Below are 19,504 nucleotides of genomic sequence, written 5' to 3'. Positions count from 1 at the left end.
TAAGTGACGAAAAATAATATCTAACTCCCTCCAAAGTTACCCTTTAAACTAACAGCAAAGAGATGCACTAAAATTGTTTAACTTATATCTATACAAATAAAGCAAAGTGAATACCTAGTAATTGAAGCCAAAATCTAATAAGGCTGGCTTTTTTAGTTCTTGATGTCCCGGTCATATCATATCATATCATATCATATCATATCATATCATATCATATCATATCATATCATAACTTCGTTATATAGAAAAACCCAATAAAGTCATTATCAGCACAGATATTAAGTACAACTTTCTGCCCTTTTAATAAATCAGAAATATAGAAAACTCTACAAAAGGAAATAACTTATTCAACATTCATTCACTCATTTATTAAGTAGCAGGCCCTCTGATATGAGCTGGGATAGGCCTAGGACATGGACCGTTACCTCTTTCCCATTCCTGTCATTCCACATTTTCCTCTGGTTGTCTTTCATGTACAACTACCAATGTTTCCATGCCTAGAAATCTTGTGTGCTCCACCTTTGAAATCTTAAACTATCTTTTCTGCATTCTCACTCTTGACTTCTAAAAATGCATCAAAACCTCCAGTCTCATTATCCCTCCTTTTTCTCCAAATTTTTCTTTTCCCACATCTTTTCCTATAATTCCAGAACCAATGGTCCAACACTCAACCACTCTCTTAATACAGTGAATAATGGAGTTTTGCTGTTGTCCGTTGGTTTTCCTCTTCAGTGCTTAACCTCCTTCCTAATTGGGAAGACTCCCTATGGTGAAAGTCTGCTGGGAAGTAGAGACTCATGCCCAATATGGAATCTGAAGACACCAGACACTTCTCCCTTCCTCCTGGGAGTAGAGATTGGACATATGACCAAGGTTTTACCAATTGAATGCTGTTGCCTGAGGCCTCAACTTTTGACCCCTAGGGATGAATGGATAATTCAGTATGTAGCATTCAGGGCCGCAGAATCCAGACAAGGAGGGTCTAAAGGTGGAGGGAGGAAGGCCTCTTGGCAGAAGTGATAGCTGTTCCAGCACGATGTCCTGGTCATTCATTCCTGTACTGACTGCCCAATCTCTCTGGGTTCCCATCTATTTTTATAAGCCCTATTCTGTAACCTTTTCTTTGATCTATGAGCTATTCATTGCCTACTTAAAGTGAATGGTTTATTTTCATTACTTTCAACCAAATGATATATTTACCAATATTTCAACTCACTTCTTCCTTTGTCATTCTTTTCACCTCCCTGCAAACTCTAACTTTTGTTTATTGACTCTATCCCCACTTTATGCTCCCACATTCTGATTTTGGATCAGTGCCAGGAAAAATAAATTACTCTTTAGACTGGAACAAATTCTCTCCCTCTAACCTCAGCCATAGTGTTTCTAAGAATACTTGGCTCCTTATCCCATTCCCCAGAGCACCTACTTCAAGTTACCCCTCCATCATCTCTTGCCCTCCTAGTTCCCAAGTATTGCTTTCAACAAATCTGCTTCACAGAGGGAATAGAGACCATGAGACATAAACTCTATTGAGTAAACAATCATTGCAAGAATTGTTGTAGCTGCAATCAGTGTATAACTACTTTGCGCTTCTCTTTTTCACCTTAAGATTATTTTTGTATGTTCATACAGATATATAAAAATATGTGCATGTGTGTCCCATAGTTTCCCTTTCTGTTGAAATAAACTCGTTCCCTTTCTGTTTATTTATTTTGTATCATAAATGAAGCAGCTATATTTGTACTTCTACAACTGATATTGTTTCCTTTAAGTTTATTTCCTTAGGGTACATTTCCAAAATAGAATTAGTGGGTTAAAGGGTATGAATAGTTTTTAAAGAGCTGGCTATGTATTGGAAATTTGTTTTCCAGAGGAATAATACCCCTTCTGCAGTGAGAGAGCACATTTATTTTTCCTATGGTGACTATGTAGCTAGCATTGGCTCTATTGAAGATTATAGTTTTTACTAAGTTTTGCTACCTTATTTTATATTTATTTCTTCTTTCTATTGGTTCATAGACTTTTTCTATGAGACAATGCACTATCTCTTGTGCTGGGTCACCTTTCATGCCTACTAAATGAATTCTACCTTGATGATTCTTATATTGTTGGTGTGTTTGCCATATTTGAATAGTAATGCTTTTATCAGATGTTGCTGTCTCACTTGTCTCCTTTATCCTGTTAACTTCTTTCAATATTTATTTCATTACATTGTGTGTACACAGGTTTTAGTTTGACTTCACATATTTGATCATACTCATATGCATTGAATGTCTGGTCATAGCCTATATTTCTCAGGCATCAAATATTTATCTTTACTCCACAATTGAATTAAATTTGGCATTCCATTTCTGAAAGAATTTTTTTTCCTTTAATAGGTCAGCATTAAATATTTAACTCATTCACCCATCTTATTATTGAAGTTTACTTCAATAAATAATATGAAGTACAGATACAAGTTAATCCAAGTTAATTTTTCTCCCTACTGTTCTGCTTGCCTGACAACATTTACTAAACAGTGATTTATCCCCCACCCCTACCATCATCATTTTCTTTAACTGCTGACAATGATTTTCAATCCCATATTTTTCACTGGGCAGTCAGAGCGATGAATTATTGCAGGAAGCAAATATAAATAATCAAACCTGAAAACCCTCTGAGAATCAGGGATTTGGGTCTTTAAAAAACCGACTAGTAAGCATATGGAAAGTTAGGGCTAAAATGGATTTTCAGATTATCTGGTTCAACTTCTCCCTCCTAATACAAATGAGGAAACTGAAGCACAAATGAATTAAATATAGTGCAAGTGACCCTGCTAAGGATTCTGGGAAAATATAGAGAATTTAGGCACATAACTAGAAATTAAGGTGGATTTCAGTTTTTAAAAAATGCATATAAGCATTAAAAGTACTGCTGATAAAAATATACATCTAAATAATACACAAAAATATATAGCTAATGATAATAATATAAATATACAGCTAATGAAAATATACAGCAAGTAATAATGGCAGCTACTATTCATTGAAGGTCTATTGTGTTCCAAGCACTGTGCATCTCTTTTAAGCCCATGACAACCCTATAGAGTATTATTATTATTCCCATTTATATCCCTAGTAATTTGCTCAAGGCCTGACCTGATGCCAAGTGGCAGGAGCCAGCTCCTAGCTCTCTCTCTCTCTCTCTCTCTCTCTCTCTCTCTCTCTCTCTCTCTGATGTGATAGCTTTTTCCCACTATACAACACTGCCTCCTAGCTACCCAGCGGTAAAAGCCTGGGCATGCCAAGTTGCCCATAAACTAACCTATTCCATTAAGATATAAACAAACCTGCTACTTAAGTTCATTGGAAATTGGTTAAAAGAGTTATCTCAATAACTACAATTGTGTAATTTGGGACAAACAAGTGACCACTTTAGAACTTCATTTACTCAGCTGAGGGCAGTTGCCCTTTGTAGGGGGCAACAGACAAGATGATCTCTAAAATCTCTTCCAGTTTTAAAGTTCTAGGATTCTCATTTCTGTTGTCCACATTTTGTTCTTTCATACATAATAAAAGCAGTACAGATTTTTAAAAGCAGTGTCACCCATTGTTTACTAAATTAACGTTTTTCTATAAACCAATGTTAGGGCCAATAAAACCCTCCATAGAAATAAAGTGTATGATAGCCATAAAAGAAAAGCAAAATAATACATTAACAAATATTTTGCAATTTTTCTACACTAACATATGTTTAAAAAAGGAATTTTTTAAATGATTAAATACAATGGTGGTATAAGGTGATCTGAAAGAATAAATACTATGTTGTATTTAAGGTTATAATGATAATCATAAATAAGTGTCTGCTGAATGAGTTAACAAAGAAGTAAATTTTATTTAACTAAATTGTAATGGCTGGGTCGAAAAATAAACTTATTAATTCCAAGCTGATGCTACAACTTCGACTATATTTCTAGTATTTACTACCTAAATAGTAATTTTTTCAGATCCTTTTCATAGAGTGTAGTGTAATATACATAATAAATGGAGGCATATGTTAAATATTTGGGCAAACCAGAGTAGTCCCCACAAGATTTTAGATCTGAATAGATTTTCCTTCGCTGAATAAAAATAGAATTCTGAAATATGTGCAAGAATATATAAGCAATTGCCAATGACAAGAAACTCAGCCTTTCCCACCTCTTAGTGTTATTACAGGCCAAGGGAGTCATCTCATGATAAGCATTTCTGTAGTTGTACCTCAAATCTTTCAAGAAAGGATTCTAAGGGATTTCATATACTGGGGTGCCAAAACAATGTATACACATGACTTGTATTCATCTTTTGTTATTGGTATATATCGAGTATTACAATTTTAATACAGTTTTTTCCTTCTTTAAAATGTGTATACATTTTTATGGCACCCTCTGTATTGATAAGAAATAGAAATTAGGAGAAAAAAGAAATGTGGATTTTTAAAACTAACTAAGCTGCGTCATTATTATTAAATAAAAATAGAAAAAAAATGCTTCCCTAGAGATTTCTAAAAATAAAATATTTTGGGCTGGTTAAGAATAGACATAAAAACCTCACAACGTGCCTTTCAGTCATGTAATCTATGAGTTTCTGGTAGTTTTAAAAGTCTAGGCTTTCTGTTCAAAATCTTTAACGCCTTTGGACATATTGCCTGAAGAGGGCACCCTTTCCTACAAAACCAAGATGCGTTGGCTAAACCCCTAATTTGTAAACAAATCTGTGGAATAAAGCACTATATCAACTTCAAATTGTCAGTGGTGATGCTTTTTTAAAAATTAGATTATATTTTAAGTAAAATATACATTAATAAATAAATATATATATACAGGCCAAGGGAGTCATCTCATGATAAGCATTTCTGTAGTTGTACCTTAAATCTTTCAAGAAAGATTTATATATATATATATATATATATATATATATATATATATATATATATATATATATATAGAGAGAGAGAGAGAGAGAGAGAGAGAGAGAGAGAGAGAGAGAGTTTAAAGCATGAGAAGGAAAGGGACTCCTGAATGCCCAGCATGAAAATTTAGAAAATAGAAAAATTCCAGTAACTTGGAGGCTCCTGTATGCTTCTCCTAACATATCTTCATCTCTCCTTGTCCCTAAGGGAGCTACTTTATTGAATTATGTCTTTGTCATTTCCTTGCCTTTCTTTATAGTTTCATCACCTACGTATTGTTTAATTCTGCCCTTTTCTGTTACTCTGAATATAACTATCATATTGTATGAATTCTTCTGTGCCCTGCTATTTTGATCAGTATTGTTTGGGATCGATCCATATAGATACATGTAGCTGAAGTTCATGCATTTTCAGTTCCACCCTATGAATATGTCATAAACTATTGCTCATTGTCTATGCTCCTGTGGTACATGGTTTATTTTCTTGCTATTACAAGTAATACTGCTGGAAAATTCTTGCATAAGCCTCTCACTGCACATGTATACAACAGTTCCTCAGGGACAGTCTGCTGACTGTTTTTTGTATGGACCACAGCTAGGAATAATTTTAAACAGTTGGAAAAAAGAAGAATATTCTGTGACATGTGAAAAGTATATGAAATTCAAATTTCAGTGTTTACAAACAAAACTTTATTGGAACATGAACATATCCATTCAGTTCCATGTGGTCTATGGCTGCTTTCCAACAACAGCAGCAGAGTTGAATAACAGTGACAGAGGTCTTCTGGTACATGAAGCCCCAATATTTACTATCTGGCTCTTTCCAGAAAAGATTTGCAGACCCCTGCTCTCGATTATACACCTAAGATGAAAATGCTCAAGCATAGAGTATGTACATCTTCAATCTACCTGTTTTCCAAGGTGGCTTTACAATATACACTCCCATCACTAGTGTACAAGCACTAACTTCTCATGGTGGGAACAGGAAAAGTAGATGGTCTGTAGAAATACGGAAGGTACATTTTTGTGTACATAGGAATTGTGGTAGTAATTTGTAACACTTCACAATAGCTATAATTGTGATAAGCTATTAATAATAACTTTGGTTGTATCTTGGCTAACCTTGGCTAACCTTCTTTAGGTTAAGTCTGACAGTATCCTGGAATGTTGATTGATATTCTCTAGACCACATCTTCCCATTGTATCTTTTTTTATTATTAGCTTCAGGTGTATAAAACAATGTAATAGTTAGACATTTATACCCCTCACAAAGTGATAACCCCCTTCCCCCAAACAATTATCCCTCTGACATCATATATTGCTGTTACAATTCCATTGACTCTATTCCCTGTGCTGTACTCCACATCCTGTGAATATATATATATATATATATATATATATATATATATATATATATATAAAATTATAGTTGACATTCATTATTATTCTGTTTCAGCTTATATATATATATATATATATATATATATATATATATATATATATAAAATTATAGTTGACATTCATTATTATTCAGTTTCAGCTTCAGGTGTACAGTGCAGAGGTCAGACATCAGCACTGTCCATGAAGTGATCTCCCTAATAAGACAAGTGTCCATCGGACACCCTACAAAATCTTTACAACATTATTGATTATATTCCTCAAACTGTCTTTCATATCCCCATGGCAATCTTGTGGTTACCAATTTGTGCTTTCTAACCCCCTCACCTTCTCCCTCATCCCCACCCTCCTCCCATCTAGCAACCCTCAGTTTTTTCTCTGTATCTCTGAGACTGTTTCTGATTAGTTTGTTCATTTATTGTATTCTTTAGATTCCACGTATAAGTGAGATCATATGGTATTTGTCTTTCTCTGTCTGACTTATTTCACTTAGCATAATGTTCTTCCCATTGTGTCGTGACAAAGACCATGCCCTGGGGTTCCCAGCTCCTCCATTTAGAGGGATTTCATCTGGCTAAGACCATTCCTGGGCCTCTTACAAAACCAAATGGTACAATGTGAATTGAGTATAATTAGCACAATTGCCATGTGCTTGTGCATTTATCCTGCAACCTTTTGTTGTGAGATCTAGAATAAGCTCTAAAGGGTTCAGGTCCAGCAGTACTCATTATAACTGTGTCTTCATGCAGCAAGTGTGTTAACATGAGGCTAAGAAGCACTGAAATGAGGCTAGTCCAAATTGAAGTGCAATGTCAGTGTAATACATGCATCGGATTTCAAAGATTTAATATGATAAAAAGAATGGAAAATATTAGCCGTTTTTACCTGCTAAACTTTGGTAATTTGTTATCCAGTAAAAGAAAACTAATAGATTAAAAAAAGAGGAAAATGGACTATTTCAAGATGTTCTTGTTATTTTATTAATATGCTCTGAATATTTGTATTAGTTTTCATTATCTTGGCCAACGCTTAATTTTTAATGGATATTAAGCATATCCATAAACAACTATCTTTAGAAATTTTAAAAAGAGTTGTTTTAGCTCTGGAGATGAATAGTGGTGATAGTAGCAAATAATGTGAATATACTTAACACCACAGAACTGTACACTTGAAAATGGTTAAAATAGCAAGTAACATTATGTATATTTTACCACAATAAAAAAGAGTTGTTTTTAATAGTTATTTTCACTTTCAGAGAAGATAATAGTATTATTAGGTTGGATAATAGAAATGAATAACCATTAATACAAGAAAAAGTATTATTTATTTTTACCATCACAGAAAGTCATTATGGCTTAAAAGATGGCTACAGGATTAATAACTAAATCATAAACTGTATGGTTTTCAGTTTAAGTTGTTCTTTATAAAAGCCACTGAAGAGCAGTTTTGCCTCTTTGGCTCAACATGTCTAATACTTTCATCAAAAAAAAAATCAAACTGTCAAGAGATCCAAGATGTTGGAGTAGATAAACACTGTGCCTGCATCCTTCCATGAACACACTAAAATTATAACTAAATTACACAACAATCAACCTGGAGAACCATCTGAAGTCTAGCCAAACAGAAGTCCTATAACTAAAAATATAAAGAAGAAGCCATGTCAAGACTTGTAGGAGGGGCAGAGACACCGAAGAGGCCCCAAACTTCAGTGTGGTAGTTGAGAATCAGAAGGGGTATCTCAGCTGCAGGTGTTCCCCCAGGAGGAACAAGGGACCCCAGCCTGGAGTATTGGTGCCAGGAGGAGGAGCCCCCCACAACATCTGGCTGTGAAAAACTGGAGGTTCTGACCATCCAGGTGGGACAGAAGGCTGTGGGAAACCCAGACATCCTCTTAAATGGCAGGCACACAGACTCTCAGTCAAAGGCACTCACCTTGGGCTCCAGTGGAGGGATGGTGGCTCAGGGGATATTGGGGACAGGCAGTGGGTGGACTGAGGTGTGTGGCTTCATAGCAAGAGCTGGAGGAGGAAGGTTGCCATTTTCCCTGTGTGGGGTCCTTCTCCCATGTAGCTAGCAGGTGGGCACCATCTTTCCTATGTTGAGCCCACTCCCCACAAGCCAAATCTGAATCTGATTGGCCTGGTGAGCTCCACTGCTTCACCCTGCTGACTCACTGGGACCTCCCGAAGCCAATTCCCCCAATGCCAGAGGCACTTTCTCTGTGAGCAGCCAGCCCCCTCACCCCAACCCCACCTCATTGCACTCTTTCTTGGAAAACTATTAGAGTTCAGCAGGCCCCTGGAGGGCAGTGACTAGCCTCGGTGTGCTTTAAGAGTTTTGCTGAGTCACTCCAGGCTCAGCTCTGATACCAAACAAGAATGTACATTAACCTCATGACCACAACTCTTCCCACTCTAGTGACTCCCTGAGTCACTCAACTTGCATACTGCACAAGGCTCTATCAGTGGCTGAACTTTAAGGGAGCTGTCAGGTGGCAGCAGGCCTCAGGGTGTCCAGGCCCAGTACTGGTGGCAGAGAGATCCTTGGTTTGCAGTGTGGCCTCTCCCACATGCCTCCAGGTTTAGCACAGGCAGTGAATAACTACAGATCACTTTGTAGCTATTACCAGGTAGGAACTCTGGCCAGTCACAGGCAGTGGGTGACTTGAACCTGCACCGGAGCCCCTCTCAAAAGGCCCCAGAACCAACATACTTGGAGGTTGGCTGTAGACCACAGCAGAACACGGCCCAATTAGCCCCACAAGTGGCATACAAAAATGGCGGTCTCAACAGGCATTAAAGCCAGCTGGCACGAATCCCACTCAGTGAGGTAAACCCCCAACACAGCAGTCCATAAGATGTAGATGTGGTCAAACCCCAGAGCCAATCAGCCTGAGGGTCAATCCCACCCACTGATATGCCAATAGCAATCAAGGCTCAACTATAACAGGAGGGCACACTCAACCCACACAAGGGACACTCTTGGAACACCCAGAGCAGATGACCAGGGAGATTGTGCCAGTGCCCCACAGGGCACGTACTACTTTGTTTCCAAGACTGGGAAACATAGCAGATCTATCTAATACATAGAAACAAACACAGGGAGGCAGCCAAAATTAGAAAACAAAGAAATACATCCCAAATGAAAGAAAAGGAGAAAATTCCAGAAGAAGAACGAAACAAAATGGAGGCAAGCAACCTACCAAATACAGAGATGAAAACAATGGTTATCAGATATTCAATGAACTTAGTGATAACTTCAGCAAAGAGATAGCAAGTATAAAAAAGGACATAGAAACTATAACAAAAGAACCAGTCAGAAGTAAGAACATAATAACTGAAGTGAAGAACGCACTAGAAAGAATCACCATCAGATTAGATGAAGCAGAGAATCAAATCAGCAATTTGGAAGATAAGGTAGCAAAAACACCCAGTTAGTACAGCAAAAAGAAAAAAGAATCTAAAACAATGAGGATAGTTTAAGAGACCTCTGGGACAACATCAAGTATAACAACATTAGCTTCATAGGAGTACCAGAAGGAGAAGAGAGAAAGCAAGAGATTGAGAACCTATTTGAAGAAATAATGACTGAAAACTTTCCTAACCTGGTGAAGGAACTAGACATAAAAGCCCAGGAAGTTCAGAGAGTCCCAAACAAGATGAACTCAAACAGGCTCACATCAAGACACATTATAATTAAAATGGCAAGGGTTAAAGACAAAGAGAGACTCCTAAAAGCAGCAAGAGGAAGGCAACTAACTTATAAAGGAGCTCCCATAAGACTGTCAGCTGATTTCTCAACACAAACTTTGCAGGCCAGAAGGAATTGGCACAAAATATTTAACATGTTGAAAAGCAAGAGCCTACAACCAAGACTACTTTTCCCAGCAAGGCTGTCATTTAAAATCAAAGGACAGATAAAGAGCTTTGCAGACAAGAAAAAGCTAAAGAAGTTCACCAACACCAAACCAATATTTCAACTAATCTTAGAGGGACTTCAAGATGGAAAAAAAAATCAAAATTATGAATAATAAAATGGAAATAGTTACATATGTATCAGTAATTACTTTAAATGTAAATGGACTAAATGCTCCAATCAAAAGACAGGAGGACTGAGCAGATAAGAATACAAAACACTTATATATGCTGCCACAAGAGACTGACTTCAAATTAAAAGACACACACAGACTGAAAGTAAAGGGATGGAAAAAGTTATTTCATGAAAATGGAAGCAATGAAACAAAACAAAATCTGGAGTAGCAATATCTATATCAGACAAAATAAACTTTGAAACAAAGGTTATAATAAGAGACAAAGAAGGACCCAGTAATCCCACTTCTGGGTGTTTATCTGAAAAAATCCAAAATGCTACTTCCAGGGGATATGCGCATCCATATGTTCATTGCAGCATTGTTTACAATGGTTAAGATGTGGAGGCAGCCTGGGTGTCCATCGATGAAAGAATGGATAAAAAGGAGGTGGTACATATATACAATGAAATATTGCTTGACGAGGGAAGGGAATGGGTTCTTGTCATCTGCAGTGGCATGGATGGACCTGGAGGGTATTGTGCTGAGTGGAGTATGTCAGACAGAGAAAGACAGATGCAATGTTATTTTGCTTATATGTGGAATCTAAAGAACAAAATTAACAAACAAAACAGAAACAAACTCATAGATACAGAAAACATTTTGATTGTTGCCAGATAGAAGGGGGTTGGGGGGCAGGGTGAAAAAGATGAAGGGATTAAGAAGTACAAACTGGTAGTTACAAAATATTCATGGTGAATGTGAGGTAAAGCATAAGGAATATAGTCAATTATATGGTAATAGCTAGGTATAGTGCCAGGTGGGTACTAGACTAGTTAGGGGGAATCACTTCTTATGTAAATGTTTATTTAACCACTATGCTGTACACTTGAAATTAATATAAAATAATACTGAATGTCAATTGTATTTAAAATTTTTTTAAAGGGTGAAAAATGTGAAGGGGAATAAGAGGTCAAAATTTCCAAGTATAAAACAAATAAGTAACGGGGATATATACAGCATAGGGAATATAGTCAATAATATTGGGATAGCATAGTACGGTGTCAGATGGTTGCTGGACTTACCATAGTGATCATTTCTTTAGGTATGGAAATGTTCAATAACTATGGTGTACACCCAAAACTAATATAACATTGTATATTAACTACATTTTAAATAAAAATCTTATAAAATTAAATTTAAAAAAAGAAATGAACTGTTTTCAATATCTGAAGGACAAATGTGCTTATGCAGGAGAATAGACATCACCTGTAATAATGTGAAACTCTAGAAGAGACAATCCCTTACAAAGCCCAGTCCATTGACTTTCTTTAAAGTAATATGAATATTTTAAACCAGGATGCTCAAAATCATACCAGATATGAAGGCAATATGAATGCAAGCTTCAGATATGTGAATCATTGTTGAGAGGAAACTATCTGAAGTTAGAGAAGGGGGAGGATTTGTAGGTGTGGCCAATGCCCAGCTTTCGGCTATTGTTCTGGGTATAGTCTAGCCAGGCCAGTGTTCCCCAAGCCTTGGTGACCACCAGAATCAGAACTGCGACTTCTTGAAATACAGATAGGCAGATTCCTAACCCCCACCCCACAATACACAACGGCCTACCTATAGTTCATGTTTTGATTGTGTTTGTGTATATGCATGTGTGTAAATGAGAGAGCTTTTTTTTTTTAAGGTCCCCCAGGTAATTTGGGTTTGGGAATCCCTGAACTAGGAGGCTAATGGCTTTTTCTGCAGGCTGGAAATCTCAAGCAAACACCTGGAACGAGTGTATTCTTTTTTTTTTTTTTTTTAAGGTGTTTTTAAATTTTTGTTTTATTATTAATGGGGAATATTGGGGAACTGTGCATTTCTTCAGGGCCCATCAGCTCCAAGTCGTTGTCCTACAATCTAGTTGTGGAGGGTGCAGCTCAGCTCCAAGTCCATTTGTCGTTTTCAATCTTTAGTTTCAGGGCGCGCAGTCCACCATCCCATGTAGGAATCCAACCAGCCTCCCTGTTGTTCAGAGCTCGTGCTCTAACCAACTGAGCCACCTGGGTGCCCCAGAACTTGTGTATTCTTTATTCCAGTGGTAATTTCTGAGCTTTCCTTCTTTCTTCTCAGCAGCAATTTGAGTAAGCTGACCATCCTTTCTTGAAACATTTGCCTTACTTGGTTGGCTTCCAGGACACCACACTCCCTGTTTTCCTCCTACAGTTCTGGCTGTGCATTCTCAAGCTTTCCTAAAGATTGGGGTGACCCAGAGCTCAGTTCTTGAAAGGAAACCAAGGGGGCAAAATTCACACACAGCCCTTTAGGTTTCACCTCAAAGTCTCTTTTTCAATACAGATTTTAAATTTATTTTATATTTTTATCAAAGCTATACATGTCTATAGTTTAAAGAGTTATACATAATTGTAAAAGGCTTTCATGAAAAATGACAACCTCTACAATCACCACTATTTCCAAACTGTAACTTCATTTAACTCTTTAGTTCTTTTGTATTTCCTTCAATATTTCAATAATATGCTTATGTGGACATACCTTGATTTTCTTTATTTTTTAAACATTACTTATTGATATACCACCATAGAAGATGATGATGTTACATTTTTTTAAACACTCAGACACACACACACACACACACACACACACACACACACACACACACACACCCTCTCAATATCCCTCCCTCCCAAAGTATTATGAGTTTGGTTAGGTCAATATTCAGTTTCCATTTTATGGCCATATAAATGTAAACACTTGTGACACCTGATTCATGTATTACTAATTTTTCTTTCCTGTACAACTTATTTCCCTAGAGTTTATAATTGCTTTTACAATTTTTGCTTTAATTTCTAAGTACCTATCACTAATTTATTCCCAATTTTTCTTCCAGTTAAGTAAATCTCCTCTCAGCATTTTCAAATATATGAGGTATTTTATCACTTTTAACTTTTTCTAAAGACTTTTTTTTTTTTAGAGAAGGTTTAGGTTTACAATAAAATTGAGAGGGAGGTACAGAGACTTCCTATATACCGCCCCTTCCCCTTTCAACTTTTTGAAGCCATTTCTCTTGATGCATTCTGACCTGCTTTGGTCTGGACAGATCAATATCTCGGCTAGCTAAACAAGGGTTATGCTGATATCTTCCTTCAATGTCATCTTAGAGACATCTTTCATCTTATTGTTATGGGTATGTTTCTCCTGTGTTTTAATGTGGATCTTTTTAGATGTGCTCAGTGGGCCCTTTCAATATGGAACTGCACGTCTGGGACATTTTCTTGAGTTATTTCTTTGATGATTTCCTTCCCTCCATTTTCTCTGCTCTTCTTTTCTGGAATTCCTAAAATACTTTTCTAACTTCTCACTTTAAAATTTTCTTCTTTCTCTTTGTATTTTGTTCTACTTTTTAGGAGATATCCTTAACTTGTTCTTCCAACCATTCTTCGGGATTTTTATTTCTACTGCTATGTTCTTCATTTCCATGAGCTATTTTCTAGCCCCTAAATCTCTAGTTTTTAATTGTTCTGTTATCACTTCATTAATACACTTTTTCATTATTTTTATCAAGATGTTAATTTTGATTTTTTTCACATTTTCTTTTCCATACATACTCGTTTTCTATTTTTGGTCTCTGTCTTTCATTTTAGAGGATTAGCCCAAAATCTGGTGCTTCTTGACTATATTCTCATGTTTAAGAGGAGGGCACGAAAAACTGATTGGAAGTTCTACTATGTGCTACACGGCTTTACTGTAAGGTGACTTAGCAGCCCTTTTCATTAGGCTTCCTTCTTCTTGGGCTGGTTATAGTCTCCAGGTAACTACCACCCCATTCTGGGAAAATAGATTGACAAGAAGCCTGGGTGGTATCAGCACTCAGTATATAAATTTTCACTTATTTCTCCTATCTCCACTTTGGTATCTTGGTCTTAACCTATATTTGGGGTTCCTGAGTCAAGAGATCCTTGATTTAAACACCAGAAAATAAACCTCCAGCCCTCTGCTGGTATGTGTGGTGCAGGAGCAATCTTCATTGGCATGGAAACCAAGAAGTCTAGAGATCCTCCAAGGAGAGAGAGAAAGAGAGAGAGAGAGAGAGAGAGAGAGAGAGAGAGAGAGAGAGAGAGAGAGGTAAATAATTGAAGAAAGAAAATGGGATTAGAGAAAAGTTGAACAGTGATTGGTATGGAAAAATATACATGTTTAAAAATTTTTTTTCTTGACTTAGACACAATGGTACTTAAAGCAAGTTAAGGCTGGTTAATATACCTTAAGTTATGACTGTGGGTTATCTTTGCAATATAATGTTATTGGGTCCAATATTTCTTTTAGCAGCACACTCTTGGTCTCCTTTCTAATAGTGTTCACTTCGAGAAGTACAAACTAAATTTTGTATAATGCAGGGAGAATTAGAAGATGGTAGAACAAAATAATGCAGATGACAAAGAAAAACACAATGTATCAGGCAGTTTTGTTTGGCGCACAATATTTTCCTCAGTGGTTACCCAAACAGAAACTACATTTTCTGGGTTCTGACTTAAAATGCAAGGCTGAATATTCAATTGTCCTAACAGTGGTGTTTCAGAAACATCAGGAATTACCTGGTGCTCAGAAAAAAACAATTTCCCCCTTCCTATTGAGTCTCTTACATTCAACACTGTGTAAAGATGCATTTTTTAGTGTAAGGCTTGGTTCTAAGCTGGAATAAGTACACTAACACTTCAGAGGGCTTTGAGGTTTTCAAACATGAATCTCTCAGAGAGGTTTATCCTCACACACTCTGGTGATGTGGTCAAGGCCTCTCTTCTTGTGACCAGGGCAGAAACCGAGGAACATAGCAAATCAATGACAGCACTTCCCTTAAGCGCACCAGCTTATTAGTGCCTAGTCAAATACCCAAATATCTCAGACAGAAAGATACAGTCATGCTCCACTGGTCACCAACCATCTAACGAGAATGAATGATTCGTTTCCTAAGATCTGGTTGTGACTGGCCAGTGTGAGGGTTGGGAGAAGGTGTGCTAGACAACTGGACACCATGAAGAGGGGAAAAAGAAGTAGAAAGAGGAAGCTGGGAAACAGAACACAAACCAGCCCTGATGTTACATTTTTAATGAAGAGAAGGCCTACTGGAAGTTCATGTGCAAAGAATTGCTGAGTGATGAAAGAAAATTGGCCAATTTCATGAACTTACTTAATGAAAATAGACATAAGTAATAGATATTTAAGTTTTTTTCACCAAAAGAATATTAAACCCCAACTGATCTCAGAAATGTTTGCTACTGGTGTATTTTGGGTTTATAGCCAGTAATGAGCCCACTGATAAAGTCTGTTGACACTATTTACTCATTTTTTCGTCAGCCTTCAAGTAGTGACAAGCAGTTTGCTTTTCTTGGTTAAATTCAAAAATGCTATAATAGCTTGTTTTAGAGAAAATGTTTGTATAGGTGTTATACTTGTATCTTATACAGGCACACCTCGTTTTATTGTGCTTTGCTTTATTGCACTTCATAGATATTGCATGTTTTACAGAATTGAAGGCAAGACCTTCTACCAGCAAAAAAGATTACGACTTGCTTTATCGCAGTGGTTTATAACCAAACCTGCAATATCGCTGGCGTATGTCTGTATTATTATTATTATATTCCATCCTTCATTTTTCTTCATGACTATAAGGGGACCCAGTGATTCATTCTTCAACAAATGCTTGTTATCACCTATTATGAACCAAGCACTATTCTGGGTGTTGGGAACTCAGCCAAAATAAAAAGAGTTTACATTATAGCAGGGTAATATTTTTCAAATCAAATTTATAATGTCATGTCAGGTACTGATAAACACTTTGAAGAAAAATAAAGTAACATAAGAGGGTAGTGCAGGTCTCATTTTGGAAGAGGCAATGGTGTGCTGGTGATAACTCATACCAGTGCCATCAGAGCCAGCTAGTAAATGTTTAGGAATTTTGCTAGCTAGATGTTAATCACAGCCATTCTTACAAATTAAATTATATAGCCTTACAAGTAAATATATTATAATAAAAGCAAAGGTAATAAATACTTAAAACTCCCCATTTTCTATTTATTTTACTACTACTTATGCTCATTAAGTTATTTACACCTGTTACATCTGTGTGTTGGAAATACTACATAATGACGTGCTCCTGCAAATCTCCTTTCAACTCACTGTTCAGTGATGTCGCATTGGTAACTTGAAACCAGTTATGGTGAATGTATTTACACCATGGAAATTGGCAAATACTACACATCAGAGCTTTTTATCTCACAAAATAGTTATTAAACATTTACTACCGTGTTTCCCCGAAAATAAGACCTAGCCGGACCATCAGCTCTAATGCGTCATTTGGAACCAAAATTAATATAAGAGCCAGTCTTAATTTACTATCAATACAATACAATACAATATAATATAATATAATATAATATAATATAATATAATATAATATAATATAATATAATATAATATAATATAATATACCGGGTCTTATGTAATATATTGTAATATAATATAATACCAGGTCTCTATAATATAATGTAATATAATATAATGTCAGATCTTCTATTATAGTAAAATAAGACCGGGTCTTATATTAATTTTTGCTCCAAAAGATGCATTAGAGCTGATGGTCCAGCCAGGTCTTATTTTTGGGGAAACACGGTAGCACTTTCCAGAGGAGTGTTTCTGATGAGGTGATATTTAAGCAGATGCGTGAATTCGATGTGGACATCTGTCATTGGGGTGCCTGGGGGACAGCAGTGGGCACAGGCCTCAGACTAGTACTTGCTGGACACATTCAAGGCTCAGCACAGCACAGCACAGCATGACTAATGGCAGTGAGTGAGAAATCCAGCAATCAGGCAAAATAAGTAAAACACCATTCCTGTTCTCAAGGAATTCAGTCTAGTGAGGAAGAGACCATGAAGCAAAAATTGTAATGAAATGAATGTACAGGCAACATAAGAAACAAGGAAACATTAGCAGGCACCGTGGAGAGGCAGGCAGTCAGCAAAACCTAGACTGTGGGAAACCTATAGGACAAATGACCCAATGTCTTCAACAAATAAATTCTGAGGAAATTGAGGCAGAATCTAGAGATTAAAAGAGATCTAAGAGACTTATCAACCAGTGACAAGAGTATTTGGCTCCTGATTCAAGCAAATTGTAGGGAGAAAAGACACGTCCTAGATACTTGAAAATTTGAACACTAAATGGGCATTGAATTATTTAAGAAATTGTGAACTTCAACTTTAAAAAATGTTAGGTGATATAGTAGTTTTCTGGTTATTTTTAAAGTGTCTTTACCTTTTAGAGATACATGCTAAAATATTTATAGGCGAAATGGTATGGAATCTTCTTCAAAGTATACAAGAGGCGTAAGTAAATAAGATTGGTCATGGATGATCACGGTTGACTTGGGTGATAGTTACATCGGGATCCATTTTAGTAAATATTTTAAACTTTCCAAAATAAATGTTTTAGAATAACTGTTCTGGGCTGGACACAAAGAAATGGGTAGAATCACTGACAAGCTGTTGGGGGAAGTTGGAAAGTCTTCCAAGGAAAATGGGACACCCATGTGTGAAACAGTTCTTGGGCAGCAGGGGAGCACGCGCAAACAAATCAAATTATTTTAAGCATTCCCTAACATTATTGATGCCAGAGGTGGTTAGTACTGGTTTTTAATCAAGACTGGCTGCTATCACATGAACACAGGTTACCGGAGTTCATGGAACTTCCTCTATAGACATGTGTAGAAATGGGCTGAGTGGAACCGCAGATTAAACATTGAAAATCAGGAAACTGAGCATGGGAATCTTGGCTCCGTCACTGATCAGCTGTGTGTCTCAGAGAAGGGCTCTGAAATTGTGTCTTGGGCCCCTAATCTACAAAACAAAGAGGCCTGAATTGTTCCCCCAAACCTTTCCTTCTCCAACATTCTATTCGTCTACATGGGCTTACACAGATATGAAATGGTAATTGGGGGTCATGTGTGGGAATCAGCTGCTTTACCTCACTGTAGTATCAGGTCAGAAATGAAAAGATGTCCAATGGTGGAATCTTAGTTACAGGAGACCCTGGGGAAAGTCTCCTGTACATAGAGACCCCCTGATGCAACCTTAGAGAGGCCAGTTTCTACTTCACATGGGAAGCAGAAGGGAATGTGATAGAGTGAGACCTTTGTGAATTGTTTTCAGCCCGGTACCTGAGGTCTTGATGCCCTTCTCAGGTTAAGGGAGGAGAACTTATTCACAACTTAGCAACTCCTTGTGAAAAGTTCCTCCTGGTTTGAAAATCCTACTTCCTTTCTCTCTTCAAATATTGAACATTGAGAAATTTGGCCCTTGGTGTCCCACATGGAGATTAAATAGTTCTGATGGGATGTCACCATTGGCTCATCATTCTGTGCTGAGGAAAGTACAGTGTCAAAATAGCCCCTTGCCACCCCACTCCCCACTCCTTTGGAACTGTAGCATAGACTCAGCTGCAACCACCCCTATCATGGAGAGAGAGATAGGATCTAAGAGGCCCATAACCTTCCCCCCAAATTCCTTACATGCCCCCTGCCCCCCCAACCCAGGCAGAAGGCTAGAAGATGCACAGACACATCTGGGAGAGCGCTGCCATTTGAGAGGGAAACAAGGGCAAGTGAGACCTGCCTGGTCTCTGACTCTGTGTTCCATAATTTCTGTCCTGGCATGATTGAAAGAAAGTTAGTCAAGTGCAGAGAAAGGAGACAGCACTGAGTGTGGCAGAGCTGCGGACAACCTGACAGATGGGGAGACCAGGGCTGCCCACCCTTCTCCTCTTCTTCTTCCCTGTTAGGGAAAGGACCACATTTAGGGTTCTCTCCATCTGGAAAGCGTTTTCCAGGCTGCCTCCCACCCCACAACATTAACTGCCTCTCCCTTGACCTCTACATATGCTTCAAGTGCTCAGGGAAGCTCCCCAGACTAGGACAGACCCCTCATGGAATCTCCTTGATTTCCTTCCAACATTTTTATCGGTTTGAAATTATGTATTAATTGATGTGATTATATAATCGAAATGCTTCTCTCATTACACTTAAAGAGATATCATAGATCCTGGATACATGGTGTTTATTTTTAAAAATTGAAATAGAATACACCAA

This window comes from Rhinolophus sinicus, chromosome 1 (assembly GCF_057876585.1).
Source record: "Rhinolophus sinicus isolate RSI-liver-muscle chromosome 1, RSI-T2T, whole genome shotgun sequence".
Lineage (NCBI taxonomy): Eukaryota > Metazoa > Chordata > Mammalia > Chiroptera > Rhinolophidae > Rhinolophus > Rhinolophus sinicus.
The sequence above is the reverse complement of the archived record's forward strand: the minus strand, read 5'-3'. Positions refer to the sequence as shown.